Source organism: Myotis brandtii, unplaced genomic scaffold (genome assembly GCF_000412655.1).
Source record: "Myotis brandtii unplaced genomic scaffold, ASM41265v1 scaffold1071, whole genome shotgun sequence".
Classification (NCBI taxonomy): domain Eukaryota; kingdom Metazoa; phylum Chordata; class Mammalia; order Chiroptera; family Vespertilionidae; genus Myotis; species Myotis brandtii.
In genome coordinates, this window is record NW_005353634.1 from 705,748 (window position 1) to 722,750 (window position 17,003).

A 17,003-nucleotide genomic window follows, 5' to 3' on the forward strand; every position below is an offset into this window, starting at 1 on the left:
TCACCTATTAAAAATTAAAGGACTTTGGAAGACAGTTAAGCAGTTTCTTACAAAACTGAACTACCCCTACCAACCTAGGAATTACCACACAAATATCCACACATGCATGTGTAGAGCAGCTTTATCTATAATTGGCAAAAGTTGGAAGCAATCAAGATGTCCTTCAGTAGGTTAGTGGATAAATAAACTGTGGTATGCCCAGACAATGGTAATTCAGCACTAAAAAGAAATAAGCTACCAAGCCATGAACAGACATGGAGGAAACTTAAATGCATATAATTAAGTTAAAAAAGGCAGTCTGAGGGTAAGGCTATATGCTGTATGATTCCAACTAAATGACATCTTCAAAAAGGCAAAACTATCAAGACCATAAAAAGATCAGTACTTGCCAGGGTTGAGTCAGGAAAGGAAAAATTAATAGGCAAAGTATAGAGGATTTTTAGGGCAGTGAAACATTCTGTATGGCATCATAATGATAGATATATATCATTATAAGTCTGTCCAAACCCATAGAAAGTACTACACCAAGAGTGAGCCAAAATGTAAACTATAGACTCTGGGTGATTATGATATGGCAGTGAAGATTTATAAATTATAACAAATGTATCCCTCTGGGGAAGGATATTGGTAATGAAGGAGGCTATGTCATTGTGGAGGCAGAGGGTATATGGGAAACTTCTGGAAACTTAAATGGTTTAAATACCCTAGGTCAGTGGTCGGCAAACTGCAGCTGGCGAGCCACATGTGGCTCTGTGGCCCCTTGAGTGTGGCTCTTCCACAAAATACCACGTGAGGGCGTGCATGTACAGTGCGATTGAAACTTCGTGGCCCATGCACAGAAGTCGGTATTTTGTAGAAGAGCCACACTCAAGGGGCCAAAGAGCCGCATGTGGCTCGCAAGCCGCAGTTTGCCGACCACTGCTATGGATAATAAGTAGCAGAGCCAAGATGTGAACCCAATTTACCTAACTCTAAAGTTTTTTTTTTCATCATCAGTAGGCTGTATGTTTTCATTAAAATAACATACTGCAAAATTAGCTCTCTAACTAGCTAATTAAAAATACTGGTTTTCCATCTCAGATCATTATTTCAGAACATGGACCCAATCATAGCCAATTCATATCATCTGATTTGTTTTTCAAATGGAATTTCAGAACATATATTAAATAAGTGTTTTAAAGAATGTTGAAAATCCAAATTTAATGTATATATAAAGAGAATTATCTTCTGAATAGTTAGATTCCAAATGACCTGGCAAGGCAGAAAGTCAATGAAGTTCAATAAATAGACCCAGCGGAAACATTTTCCTTAAACAGCACAGTCTAAAATAATCATTCTTCTGATAATGTCAAGATTAGGTTAGCCTGGTTAAGAATTGCATTTTCTAAATGAAAATTTGCAGCTGACATGCCATAGTTTTTACCGTGCTATTGTCCCCTTGAGAAAAATAACAAGCAGACTGTTCACTCTTTTCTGGATATTTGACATGAAACCTAAACCATTTCCATAGGGGAACTAGATTTCTCTCTGACTCACCAGTACTACCTTCTGGGAATAGCAGGTCATCAAAAAGTAATTGATGAATAAAGGATAAAAATTGCTGCAAATAAATCACAACCCTGCATAGGCTTCCATATTGAATATATTTGCTATTTAAACTTTAGAACATCTAATGGAAAGACCATATGGAGAAACAACTCAATAAACCAAACTAAATAACAGATACTCCCACTCCTCTACAACATACACATGCACTAAAGCCACAGTTGAGTGCAAATCTAAAGACAGTGAATAACGACTTATTATACCTTCAGATCTAGTTAGGTACGGACAGGGGCAGAAATATTGATCTAAAGGCTTTCTGCACCTCAACACTGTACTTCAGAAAGGAAGTAAACAGGATGATATAATTCTGTTTTATGCTGAATTGGCAAATCTTATAAATTATTTGATTCTAGATTATTTCTGAGGGTGTATTTGAAAGAAACCACGATTAGTATTGTGAAATAATCTTTCCAAGGAGAAAAACAACACAGTGGCTTTTTAAAAAAATATATTTTTATTGATTTTTAGAGAGAGAAGAAGGGAAAGGGAGAGAGAGATAGAAACATCAATGAGAGAGAAAGTCATTGATTGGCTGCCTTCTGCACAGCCCCCACTGGGGATCAAGCCTGCAACCTGGGCATGTGCCCTGACTGGGAATCGAACCGGCGACCTACTGGTTGCTGGGTTGATTCTCAACTGTTGAGCCACACCAGCCAGGCCACAGCAGCTTTTTTATAAGACAAAATGAAAAATCTGAAATATTTGATACTATTTAAATATAAATTGTACTTATTAAACTACTCTGGGCAAAGTAGCAACAGAAGATGTGTTAGGGATCAAGATAATTTCATATTCTAGGCCCTTCTGTCCTCATGCCACATTTAGGCCACATTTAGATTTTCATAGTCTAGTTCCAAAGCTTCCTTTTCCATTAAGCTATCCCTGATCACTTCAATTTGAAATAATCTCTCATTGCATTACAAACTTCTTTTTTTTAAATTAAATTTATGGGGGTGACATTGGTTAATAAAACTTGATAGATTTTAAGTGTACAACTCAATGATACACCATCTATATATTGTATTTTATGGTCCCTACCAAAAGTCAAATCTTCCATCACCATATATTTAACTCCCTTTACACTCTATTATACACCCACCCACCTTCCCTCTCATAATCTCCATTCTGTAGTCTGTGTCTATGAGTTTTTATTTGTTTATTTTTCTTGTTTGTCAATTTGTTGCTTTCAGTTTTATATCCTACATATGAATAAAATCACATGGTTCTTGACTTTTTTATCTGACTTATTTCACTTTAAATTCCCACCAGCAGTGAATAAAGGTTCCTTTTTCTTCACAACCTTTCCAACACTTGTTATTACTTGTTTTGTTGGTAATAGCCATTGTAACAAGTGTGAGATGCTATCTCATTATAGTTTTAAATTTCATTTCCCTAACAGCTAGTGAAGTTGAGCATCTTTTCATATACCTATTGGCCATTTGTATGTCTTCTTGGGAGAAATGTCTGTTCAGATCCTCTGTACTTTTTTAAATCAAATTGTTTGTTTGGTGTTGAGGTGTAAGAGTTCTTTATATATTCTGGATATTAACCCCCTGTTGGAGCTGTTGTTTGCAAATTTCTTCTCTCATTCGTTTGGTTGTCTTTGTGTTTTGTTGGTGGGTTCTTCTATTGTGTAGAAGCCTTTTAATTTGATATAGTTCCATTCATTTATTTCAGCCTTTACATCCCTTGCCTTTGGGTCAAATTCATAAATTCTTTTCTAAGACCAAGGTACATAGTTTAGTACCTATGTTTTCTTCTATGTAATTTATTGTTTCAGGTCTAATATTTAGGTCTTTGATCCATTTTGAGTTAATTTTTGTACATGGGGACAAACAGTAGTCTAGTTTCATTCTTTTGCATGTGGCTTTTCAATTTTCCCAGCACCATTTATTGAAGAGGCATTCTTTTCCCATTGTATGTTTTGGCCCCTTTATCAAAAACTATTTGCTGATATACATGTGGTTTTATTTCTGGGCTCTCAATTCTGTTCCATTGGTCTATGTATCTGCTCTTTTGCCATATCATGCTGTTTTGATTATTATTGCTTCGTAATATAATTTAAAGTCAGGGCGTATGATGCCTCTGGCTTCATTATTTCTTTCTCAGGATTGCTTTGGCTGTTCTGGGTATTTTGTGGTTCCATACAATTCCGTGTTCATGGATTGGAAGGATCAACATAGTTAAAATGGCCATATTACCCAAAGCAATTTACAGACTTAATGCAATCCCCATCAAAATCCCAAAGGTATTTTTTAAAGAAATATTATGAGCTTAGTTTAAAGAAATATTCCATACTCTCTCCTCTGCTACATAACCAACTTCTTAAAATCTTGGATAATGCCTTAATCCATCTTTATAACCCAGCACTCACTCAAATATGTCATAGTTGCCCATTAATAGAATTTTTTAGAAGCAAACTAAATTACAGGAAAAAGGAAGTGAAGTTTCAATTTGACATTGTCTTTCAGAGTGTGGTGAAGATCAATGTAATAATGGTCAATAAGGTACTGGTAAGTGCATAAAGCTCTAAAGAATAGAATACCGTAGTGATAATATCACCATCATCACCATTATGCTTACCATTGAGTCAGAACAGTAATTTCAAATATATTGTAAAAAGAATGAAGCTACTCTAAAACGTTTAAAGTATTAATTCTTTTTGTAGTACCATTTAATCACCAAGAGACACTGCTATTTAAGTATTCTTACATGCATCTTTTATCATGAGATATAGTAAAGAGACTTCCTTGAAGTAACATCAAAGGAAATGATCACAGTCTCAAACTCAGACAATTTTATAGTTCTAGGCTATTTCACAAAGTGCAGCAGGTATTTCTCAAGCTAATTAATAGAGAAGACTGTGAACTACAGGTGAATGAGAATTAAACTGAAAGACAGGAATCCAAAGTTCCAGTTCAAGCTTTTAACAAATACCCTATAAAGTCACTTGATTTACCACTAAAACCTTCAGTTCATTCTCCTATTGAATGAGATATTTACATCATTTTAACTGTTCAACATATCTAAGGTTCTCTGTTAATGGCTAATTGAAGTAACCTGTGTGTATGAAGCCTGATGTAGAAACACAATTTCTACTTTCAAAGAATTTGAAAATACGGGTGGGAGGGGGAACACAGACCTAATATACTCACACATAAACATAAATAAACATACGTATACAACAAACAATTATAAGCAGGTATAAGAGACTTTAAAGATATACTAGTTGGCCTGTGTTGCTAAGTGGTTGGAGCATTGCTCCATGAACCAAGAGGTCACTGGTTTGATTCCCCATCATGGCACATGCCTGGGTTGTGGGTTCCAAGTAGGCGGTGTGCAGGAGGCAGTCAATCTATGATTCTCTCTCATCATTGATGTTTCTATATCCCTCTCCCTTCCTCTCTCTCTAAAATCAATGAAAACATATTTTAAATACATACTAGTCGATCAATGATGAATTAGTGAATGTATACTATAAATGCCAGAGAAATGCCTCTGGGGTAAGAATCTATAAAGATCTGAGGTTCATGTAGAATAGCTTTAAAATAGAAATGAGCATTACTTTGCTGGAGTTAAAAGTAAGGATGGAGATAAGTCTAAGAAATTAACATGGTGAATTAGAGGAAGGCCAGAATAGGAGGATCAGTGTGTGCTACATAATTAGGATTTTATACTTATGGTTTGCTATGGGTGGTCCTTGAAGGACTGTACCAGTAAACACTAGAATGACAGAACCAGTCTGCCTCTTTAAAAAGATCATTCTAGTGCTCAGGCAGAAAACGAACTGAAATAGGAATGTAATAAAGCCACAGAAATCAATAATAAAATATAGAGTAGCTCAATCAAGAGATGATAAGGGATCTGAGATCACAGGAAGGTAGTGAGAGTTATAAGAGTCATTGAGAAAAAAAAGCAGTAAGGTCTAGATGTTATTTCATGTGCCTGTCAACAGATGAAGAAGAGTCAGGGATGGCAGCCAGTCTCTCATTTGGGACTTGCATGAGTTGTCCTCGGCGACATAACAACCACTAAATGTCACTGGTGCACAGCAATACACAATTATTTCTTAGTCCCACATCTGTTGCCGTAGCCTGAGCATAACTGGGATTGACTCTAAACCACAGGTTGGGTCCAAGTCTGTTCCACATGTCTCGCATTCTACTTGGGAAAACATCAACCTGAAGCATATTATTATTATGAAACACAGAAGTCATAAGGGAGTCAGCCAATGGCCTTTTAAGCCTGTAATTTTGTCATATATGTCACCATTGCATTGGCCAAAGCAAGTCATCTGGAAAATGGCAAGTCAAGGAGTGGTAAAGTAACTGCACCCATTATGGCAAGGGTGTGTGTATACATAGTACTAATCCAGGGAAGCGGGGATCTGAGATCAATTATTCGTTTCACTGTAGCCCACATGGATGGCGGAGAAATTTCTAAAATAATAAATTAAAGAGAAAGAGAATGATTTGGACACAGAAGAGTAGAATTTGAGTTTATACACATTGAGATGCCTCTATCACTTCAAAATGTTGATATTTAGTAGGCATCCTGGGATATTGGTGGAATTATCTGTGCCAGGAACACACATGAGAAGTTGTCAGCATTGATATTCAGAAGACAACTGCAGACTGAATATAGACTCTGGGGGAAAGAAGCCCAACACTGAAGTGATGAGCAGCAACAGAAGACCCTTAAAGGAAACTCAGAGAAATAAAACCAAAAGAGAGACTCATCTTTTGTGTGCTAATTAGGATCTAGGACAGGGGTGGGCAACCCCTGGCATGCGTGCCAAACATGGCACGCCAGTAACTTTTGCTGGCATGCAAAACCCTCTCTTACAATCTTCCATTTACAATTTTTTTCTTAATATCGACATTTTTATTTTTCAGATAGGTGCATCAGTGTAGGTGCATCTTAGATAAATAAATAATTTTACATAACAAGTTATCTTAAAGACCATAGACATGGATTGACGAGAGAGGGGAAGAGCAATTTCTATGCCTCTGCCTTCACTCTCCCTGCCTTCCTAGATCCGACCAGTGTTTTGGTTTCATCCACATACGCTTGTGAATCTTTGTTCTCAGTGATGAATTTTGTTAAGTCTCGTAAATGGAGTAGCCTGACGGATGAAAGTAGTAGCTCGTGCATATCTCTGAAGGTCACGAAATATAAACCTGATGTAAAATCTCTGTCATCAGTGATGCAGCAGCAAAAGTCCCACTGATAATATCAAACGGAGTCATAAAGTTTTCTGTCGGACTATCAGTGTACATGTATACATTAAAAAATAAATGTATTTTTCATCATCATATACTGTGTTTTTGTCACTCGAATGAATTTTATTATTTCTTCAAGGTTCTTCACATACATACACCTTTTGAGTCAGAGATTTTGATGGTTTTGGCATGCACTCACAAAAAGGTTGCCCACCCCTGGTCTAGGGAGAAAAGAACTCAGAATTCTTAATTGGATTTAAAATTAAAAAGAGAATTAGTGGCCTTTACCAGAACCCTTTCAAAACATGGCAAAGTTAGAATCCAGATTCACCTCAGGAAAGACTATTATCTTCCCAGCTGCTCCAGCATTGTCTCCTCTCCTCAGCTCTATCATTCACTGCCCTTTCCCTTCAATACAAAACATGGCCTGTGTTGATGCAATTCCCTACATCTCCTCCTCTCAGATGACTATTATAACTACTACGTCCTGCAAGAGCTTCCTAGCAAGACTACTGCCTCCACACTTGCCCAAAACACGATCCATTTTTACAAGGAAAATAGTCTACTCCTTAAAAATAAGAATCAGGTGATCATAGTATACATTTCCTTATGTAAAATACCACTCCCACTACTAATATCCTGGCATGGAAAGTCCTACATAGCTTGATCTCTGACAGTCTCTTCTATTACTCTCTTCCTGTTCTTTTATTTTTTCTTCTCACCCAAAGATATGCTTTTTATTGATTTTAGAGAGAGGGAGAGTGACCGTGACAGTACAGTGAGAGAAAAAAAATATCAATAGGTTGCCCTAAAGAGGGATCAAATCCACTATCTAGGTATGTGCCCTGACTGGGAATCAATCCTGCCACTCTTCTGTGTATGGGACGATGCTCCAACCAAATGAGCCACACTGGCCAGGGCCAGATTGTCCTTCTTTACATGTCTATCACCTCAAGTCATTCCTTACTTAGGGGATCTTTGTTCTAGCTATTCCTGGTTCTGTAGTATCTCCCCTGCTAGATAACCAACTTCTTAAAATCTGGAATAATCTTAACTGAAAGTCACGTTCCAATAATTTCATATTTCTATACTTTATAATAACTGAGATTTTAATTAAAATCAGGCCTTATTTGACTAGTGAAATGAGTGGCCTTTAATTTACTTTCTGTTGCAAAAAACAATTTTAATTCTCTACATTGTACTTGTCAGTATATGATGTTTTTTATTATTTATTTTGTCTCCAAACATTAGTGCAGATACATTGCCATATTTCCTAGTCACTTTCATATCTCCCAAACATGGATCTGGACCTCAGAATTAATATATCTTAGTAACTACTTTTTTAATAAATTAGTATTTTGGATCAACTAGAATGAGTTAAAAATAAACAGAATAAAAAGAACTAGGAACTTTGAGGGTAAAAATAAACTCTAAATTGCCCAAACTAAATGTAGAAATGATGAATTACTTACTAGGAATAGGCTTTATTAATTTGTTTGTTTTATGTATGCATGTATTTTATTGCAGTGATTCCAGCAATGGGCGTTAGATCTTGGAGAGGAAACAATAAATGAGAGCAATTCCTACGAAGTGAAAGAGTATGAGCGTAGTTATTAGACAGTGATAGAAAAAGACACACGTCTTTCACTCAAAATAGCAAGAAGAAAGAATGGATATAAGTGCTTGTTTTTCCCCCTTTCTCAAAATTACTAACCTGCCTTTATCTAACCTTCTATTTCTAGTTTATATTTGATGCATATGTTATTCTCTCATTAGAAATTCTAATACAGTATCACTTTTATTGGCCTTGTGTCTAAGGATTCACAATGCTTATTTAAGCAGTATTTTAAAATTTGACAATAGGAAGTCTGTTTCCAATTGTTCATTATAATAAATCAGATTGCAACAAACCATACATATATATGGTTTGTTGCAATCTGATTTATTTTAAATTTTTATGGCAAAAAATTCTTAGAGTTAATGCATTTGGAGACTTTGTCTTATAAAATATATTACAACATTTGCCTCCGAAATTGTTTCTGCCTCCAATTCTATTTCCTTCTACGCTCATGAGCAATTTGATAGATGAAAAATTGAAGCTTCTTTTAAGGTACATTTCTTTGATTTCTAGGATAGCTAACATTTTTGTACATATATTTTCCATTTAGATTTCCTTTACAAGTAGTTAGTTCATTTCAGCTAATTTTACTGAGATATTTGTTTTTTATTCATGATTCTTCTGATAGCTCTTTATGTGTTTAAATCAGTGATGGCGAACCTTTTGAGCTCGGCATGTCAGCATTTTGAAAAACCCTAACTTAACTCTGGTGCCCTGTCACATATAGAAATTTTTTGATATTTGCAACCATAGTAAAACAAAGACTTATATTTTTGATACTTATTTTATATATTTAAATGCCATTTAACAAAGAAAAATCAACCAAAAAAATGGGTTCACGTGTCACCTCTGACACACGTGTCATAGGTTCACCATCACTGGTCTAGAGATAAAAATATCACATGAGCCCTTAAAAACAAACAGAAAACTTTCTCTGCCTGTGAACAAATGATATGTGGCAGAAAAAGATTCCAAGGATGAGAAAATTTTATGTGCCATCACTGGCATATAGAGCCCATATGCAATAAGAGAGAGACCTCTAGGAGCTAAGGGCTGCCTGCACTTGACAACCTACAAAGAAATGAGGATTATAGTCTTTCAACTGCATGTAGCTGGATTCTGTCAACAATGAATGAGCCTGGAAGGCAACTCTAACCCATAGCCTCTACATCAGAGCCCAGGTTGGCTCATGCCTTGATTTTGGCCTTTTCAGACTCAGATCAGAGACAATAGCTAAGTCACTCAGACTTCTGACCTACAAATTGTAAGACAATAAATGTATATTGTTTTAAGCCACTAAATTTATGATAATGTGTGACAGCAGTGATAGAAAACTAATGCTATATAATAAAAGCCTAATATGCTAAGTGTCTGGTCATATGGTCATCTGTTCAACCAATCAAAGCGTAATATACTAATGATATGCTAAGGCCGCTCAACTGCTTGCTATGATGTGCACTGACCACCAGGGGGAGACAGTCGACCAGTCGACCAGTAGCTATGGCGTGCACTGACCACCAGGGGTCAGACTCTCTGACCGGTAAGTTAGCTTGCTGCTGGGGTCTGGCCGATCGGGACTAAGCGAGATGTGTGGACATGCCCTGGAGCCCTCCTGCGATCTCTCCCTGGCTGGCCAACCTCCCACGTCTTTCCCCAGCCCCTATCGTGAAACGGTGGGGTCCTTCTGCCTGGCCTGTGCCCTCTCACAATCCAGGAACCCTTGGGGGATGTCGGAGAGCCAGTTTCGGCCCAATCCCGCAGGCTGGGCGGAGGGCCCCCACTGGTGCACAAATTCATGCACCGGGCCTCTAGTCCTATATAATAAAAGGCTAATATGCAAATCGTCCCCTTGACCAGGAGTTTGACCAGGGGGCAGGGCTGGCTGGCCAACTGCCCGTGGCCCCTCCACCCTGCTGGCCCCACCCCTGACCAGCCCCCCTCACCCTGATCTGGGGCAGGGCTGGCCTGCCAACTGCCTGCGTTCTCTCCCCCAGGCTGGCCTGGCCCGATCAGCCCCGATCGGGGCGGGCTGGCTGGACCCCACCCCTTCATGAATTCGTGCACCGGGCCTCTAGTACAGTTATAAAATAACAACATAAGGTATGTAAATTCTGGACAGGTGAGTTCTAAAATCTAAAGTTCATCAGATTTAGAATGACCTAATTTTATGAAACCAGATGTACAATAGAACAAATCCTACATTAAAGTAAATAAAGAAAAACTTCTGGAGTTTTACAACCAAACATAATATTGTCAATTGTGAAGTTTTAATTATAGAATTAAATTAAGCTCAAACTACATTGGAAACTTGAAGCATGTATATTCTTGGTATGTCTTAATATTTTTAGTTTTTCACCGATTTTGAAAATTAACCAGTGGTACCTGTAAAGTATGCTTTGCTGTTGATTACATATTTCTGCCAATCCAAACTAGTAAGTGAAAGGATGTGTATTTTTGCTTTCCTGGGTGAAATACAGATGAAAAGTAGAAAGTAAATTTATTTCTGATACAAAATTCTAAAGAGATAATTAAGACAACAGCCACTATTGTAAAAATTCAACAGGTTATAACTTTTAAGATGTAGGAGAATTATTCTGAGATTGTAAGCAAAATAAAAGAAGTGCTTATTAAAACATAAATATGGGAACACCTAACTTGATTAACAAACCCAAGGAGTAATAACATTTTCTAAATGACATTTTTTTATCTCTATATTTCTCTCCATAGTCTTTCATTACTATATGAATAAGAGTGGTAAAAGCAGACATCCCTGTCTTGTTCCTGATCCTAAGGGAAATGTTTTTAGTTTTTGCCCATTGAGTATGTTGGCTGTAGGTTTTTTTGTATATCACCTATTATGTTGAGGTGTGATCCCTCTAATCCCTCTTTGCTGAGAGTTTTTATCATAAATGGGTGCTGGGTTTTACTGAAAGCTCTTTCTGCATCTGTTGATATGATCATGTAGTTTTTATCCTTCATTTTGTTTATGTGATTTATCACATTTATTGATTTGCAAATATTATACCAACCTTGCATCCCTGAAATAAATCCCACTTGACCATGGTGTATGATTTGTTTAATGTGTTGCTGGATCTTATTTGCTAATACCTTGTTGAGAATTTTAGCATCAATGTTCATCAGAGATATTGGCCTATAATTGTTTTTTTTTTTTTGTAGTATCTTTATCTGGTTTTGGAATTAAGATAATGCTGGCCTCATAAAAGGGAGTCTCCCCTCCTCTTGACTTTTCTGGAATAGTTGAGGAGGATATGTGTTAGTTCTTTTTTGGATGGTTGGCAAAATTTGCCTATTAAACCTTCCAGTCCAGGACTTTTGTTTGCTGAGAGTTTTTTGATTACTGATTCAATTTCACTAGCTGTTATTGGTCTATTCAGGTTTCTAATTCTTCCTGATTCAATTTTGGAAGATTATATATTTCTAGGAACTTGTCCATTTCACTCAGGTTGTCTAATTTGTTGGCATATAGTTGTTCATAGTATCTTCTTATAATCCTTTGAATTTCTGTGGAGTCAGTTGTTACTTCTCTGCTTTCATTTCTGATTTTATTTATTTGGATCCTCTCTTTTTTTTTTCTTGATGAGTATGGTTAAGAGTTCATCAATCTTGTTTATCTTTTCAAAGAACCAGCTCTTGCCTTCATTGATCTTTTGTATTGTTCTTTTTGTCTCTATATCTCTATTTGTTCTAAAAAAAAAAAGAAGTGAAAAAAATTTTAAATGCACTGCTTATCTGATGGTATCTCATTTGATGATAACCTAAAGACATTATTGTGTTCTTATCAGATGTATGTTCAAAATGCCTAGACCAATCATTAACATGCTTTGTCAATGGTCCAAATTGGCAAGAGACATAGCCCATCAATGTGGGATTACTATGAAAAAGGAGGTCCATACACATAAGGAAAATTATTTTAAACTAGAAAATGGTGTAAGGATAGTATCTTTTAACAGGCTTTAATTTTATCATTATTTCTGAGGACCTAAGTATGCATTTTATTGTGTTTCCACTTTTGTCTTGTACTTTTCTCTCAGGTTAGTTCAGGAATGTAAACCTGAGTAGGTAGTAATGGAGTCCTTTTTCTTTTTTCTCTCTTCAGGTTAAGGATATAAACGGACAATGTTGACAAATACAACTGGTAATTACTACCACCAATTGTAGTGTTAGGAGAAACACTAATAGGTTAAGGAGCTTAGTGGTTCTTTCAAATAATTTATTTAACACAATGTAATGTTGACTAGAAATGATCTGACATTATTATCTTGTAACTAAATATAAAATTAGTGGAATGCAAACACATTGAAGTAAATTTCTTTCAGTCAAAACATTTGGCAAGATATTTGAATATAGAATCTCTGCCTGGCTGGTGTGGCTCAGTGGTTGAACATGAACCTATGAACCAGGTTGTCACAGTTCCATTCCGGTTTCAGGCTCAATCCTCAGTAGGGGATGTACAGGAGGCAGCCAATCGATGATTCTCTCTCATCATTGATGTTTCTACTCTCTCTCCCTCTCTTTTCCTCTCTGCAATTAATTAAAAATACCTATATTTTTAAAAATTCTCTGGTAATAGTACTTAGAGCAAAGCATATAGGAAAATTTTTTTCTGTGTTTTTTTTTTCCCCTTTCAATCCTCACCAAAGAATATGTTTTCACAGATATTTAGAGAGAAAGGAAGGGAGAGGGAGAGAGAAAAATAAAACATCAATTAGTTGCCTCCCATAAGTACCTCCACCAGGGATCAAACCAGCAACCTAGGACTGGGAATCAAACTCACAAGCCCACGGTGCATGGGATGACATTCCAACTGAGCCAACTGACCAGAGCAGAAAACTGTTTTAATAGCAAGCTATATACTCTTAAATTAATTATAATTATTTCCTTCTTAGATTATAACATATTCAGCATTTTATCACTAGCATCCTATATAATAAAACCCTAATATGCAAATTGACCAAACGGCAGAACAACCAGCGGAATGACCGGTTGCTATGATGTACACTGACCACCAGGGGGAGATGCTCAACGTCCCCTGAGAGGGAGGTGACCAGCAGCAGCGATCGGTGGGTGGGGCTGGCCAGCAGGTGGTGCCAGGCCACCAGCCAAGGTGGGTGCCAGTGGGGGCCCTCCAATCGCCCCGCCCACCGGTCGCCCCACAGATGGTCCTGATCGCCAGCCAGGCCTAGGGACTCTACCCTATATATTGGGATTTAAAATCCCAATCTTAGATTTAAAAATTAAAATCTGGCAAGGCTACTCTAACACTGAAAAAACAGGATGATGCAGCGATGACATGCATGGACTCTGGCTTGCACATTTTGTGGTCAGCCCTGATTCTGACACTTAAAACTGTGTGAGGATCATGTTATGTACTACTTTTTATAATCAGGGGGGAAAAATGTAGCTGCCCATACAACAGCAAGATTCCTTTCACCTGTATGCAGAGTATGGTCACTGGTGCATGCAGCATCCCAGATTGCTAGAGGGATGTCCGACTGCTGGGTTAGGCCTGACATACCCTGAGGGGAACCTGGATTGTGAGAGGGCGCAGGTTGGGCTGAGGGACCCCATCCCCTGTGCGCTAATTTCATGCACCAGGGCCTCTAGTTTAAATATATAAGATGAATGAATTGCTTTTCCACTCCCTGTATTTAAGGAAATAAGTTGTATAAGTAGTAGCAGTAGCCAATAATACCATACTGCATAGGTCTTGTCCCATGTTGACTTTTTTGGAACCACCACTGGAAAATGAGCCAAGCTGAGAAGAAAACCAACAGGAACAGTGTATGTCAAGGTTACAGGATACCTGTTGGAAGTCAGAAATCTGATTTTTATTTCCTTCTCTGCCACTTATGGGGCGTGTTCTTGGTTAAGTAATTCAGCTCCTCAAGATGTATTTTCCTCATTTGCAAATGGTGATAATACTCAATGTATAGGATTGTTGTGTGGATTGTCCCAGATTGCTAGAGGGATGTCCGAGTGCTGGTTTAGGCCCGACATCCCCTGAGGGGAACCTGGATTGCGAGAGGGCGCAAGCTGGGCTGAGGGACCCCATCCCCCGTGCACTAATTTCGTGCACCAGGGCCTCTAGTTTAAATATATACGATGAATGAATTGCTTTTCCGCTCCCTGTATTTAAGGAAATAAGTTGTATAAGTAGTAGCAGTAGCCAATAATACCATACTGCATAGGTCTTGTCCCATGTTGACTTTTTTGGAACCACCACTGGAAAATGAGCCAAGCTGAGAAGAAAACCAACAGGAACAGTGTATGTCAAGGTTACAGGATACCTGTTGGAAGTCAGAAATCTGATTTTTATTTCCTTCTCTGCCACTTATGGGGCGTGTTCTTGGTTAAGTAATTCAGCTCCTCAAGATGTATTTTCCTCATTTGCAAATGGTGATAATACTCAATGTATAGGATTGTTGTGTGGATTAAATGTAATAATATCATCACTACCTTGCACTGTCTAGCATTTTAGTCCAGAATACATGGCGATTATTATTATTATGAATATTTTGAACTAAAGTAGCAAAAATAGTTTATCTTAGTTACTTTAGAATGAATATTTAAGAAGCCATCTTTCATTTCTCTTCCCTGTTAAGTGGAATTTTTTCCTTAGCTTCTCTTAAATCCGCACTGATTTTGCATTGTCTCACTAATATAAGATGAAACCAACCACCACTGATTGCATTATGATTAACTGCTAGTCTGTCATTTTTAAACAGTGAAGAATGTCATGGCAATGATATTCCTTAATTAGTTAAACATTTATCATTTATAAATTATAAAAAGATATTGTATTTCAAAGAATTTAAATTTACTTAACCCAAAGAAGCTAATTCTTGTGTTCATGGATGTGGGCTGTTTCAAACTGCATTTAGTAGGGGGTTATCAAGTCAGGGAGAAAGATCACTTTCCTAAGGCAGACCAAGTAGTTCTATGAAAAGGCTGTCTATATCTATAGTCTGAATTACTTGGTACTTGGTAAAGTAAAAGAGAGGTTAACGATCCATATGTAAATAGGGAAATCTCACCAATGTTAAAATAGCTAAATTATGCTTCAAGTCTTCATTCTATTCTCCTCTACACTTTTATCCCCAGAAGTAATAGAATGCTTTAAATACAATTTCATCACTTTATTGTTAGAAAGTTCTGCCTCATATTAGCCTAGAAACTGCTTTCATGAATCATCCTAGATTATTTAATGCTTAGACAATAGCATAATATAAAAAATTCAAATGAAATCAGTACTCATAAAATAGTAGAAAGCTTTGTTGGAAAGTGTTAAAGTTACACCTAAATTAAGTCACCTTGGGATAAATATACTGTAATAAAAGATACATTTTAATGAGTGAAGGAATGCAATTAGTGTTATATCTAAAAACTAAAGCACAGACTAAATCTTTATGGAAATTGAAAGGTAATCTAAACCTGGAGGTTTTGTGCATAACTTGTGATAGTCCTTTTCATGCATCATATATCTGATCCCATTGAATACAAGAGCTCAGATATCTGTTTAATCAGCCCAGTAGGGTTCTGATTTGTGCATTAAGGGTATGATTAGGGTTTTGTCAAGTTAGATAACTACTTGAGAGTGCATTAGACTAATTCCATGAATTTATTCACCAATGCCTGTGTTTAGCTTCTTTGGCCTTCATTTTGTAGAGATTGAAACCTCTTCACTTTTCCATCACAAAATGGAAATACTTAAATGAATATGCATTCCTCACTGTAACTTCATCTTCATATGATATAAATATATATTCTTCTGAAGCTTTTGACTAGAATGAATTCAGAAATTTTGGTACAGCACTAGCATTTAATGAGGGTCTATTGAAGAATTTAGTCTTAAATTGAGGTGCAGTTTATCTAGAATTTATTAAGAAAATACAACAAAATTGGAAGACAAATGCAATGACCTCAGAGGTGATTTGTAACTCATAGACTTCAAAAATTATATGTGATATTATTTTTATATATGTTGTAAGAAGTGACATGAGAGATTAACCAGGGAACTTATATGCATACTAGAGGCCCAGTGCATGAAATTTGTACACGGTTAGGGTCCCTATGCCTGGCTGGCAATCAGGGCTGATCGGGCCCTTCCTTCCCTGGGCTGCCGGCCACTGTCCGGGGCCTTCCTTGCCCACCCCCAATCGGGGTGTTGAGGGCTGATTGGGGGCCAGGCTGGGAAGGCCGATCTGGGTCTGGATCAGGCTGGTTGGCTGCCACAGTATGTGTCATAACCACCAGCCGTTATGGTCATTCTGGTTGTTCCACCATTCCAGTTTCTGGGCTTTTATAGATATAGATAGATATAGATATAGATATAGATATAGATATAGATATAGATATAGATAGATAGAGATAGATATAGATAGATATAGATATGCATAGCCCATGGACACAGACAATAGTATGGTGAAGGCCTGGGAGGGATGGGTGTGGGGTGGAGAGGGTCAATGGGAAAAAATGAAAGGGGGTACATTTGTAATACTTTCAATAGAGATAAATTTTTTGAAAAAGATGTAGAAAGA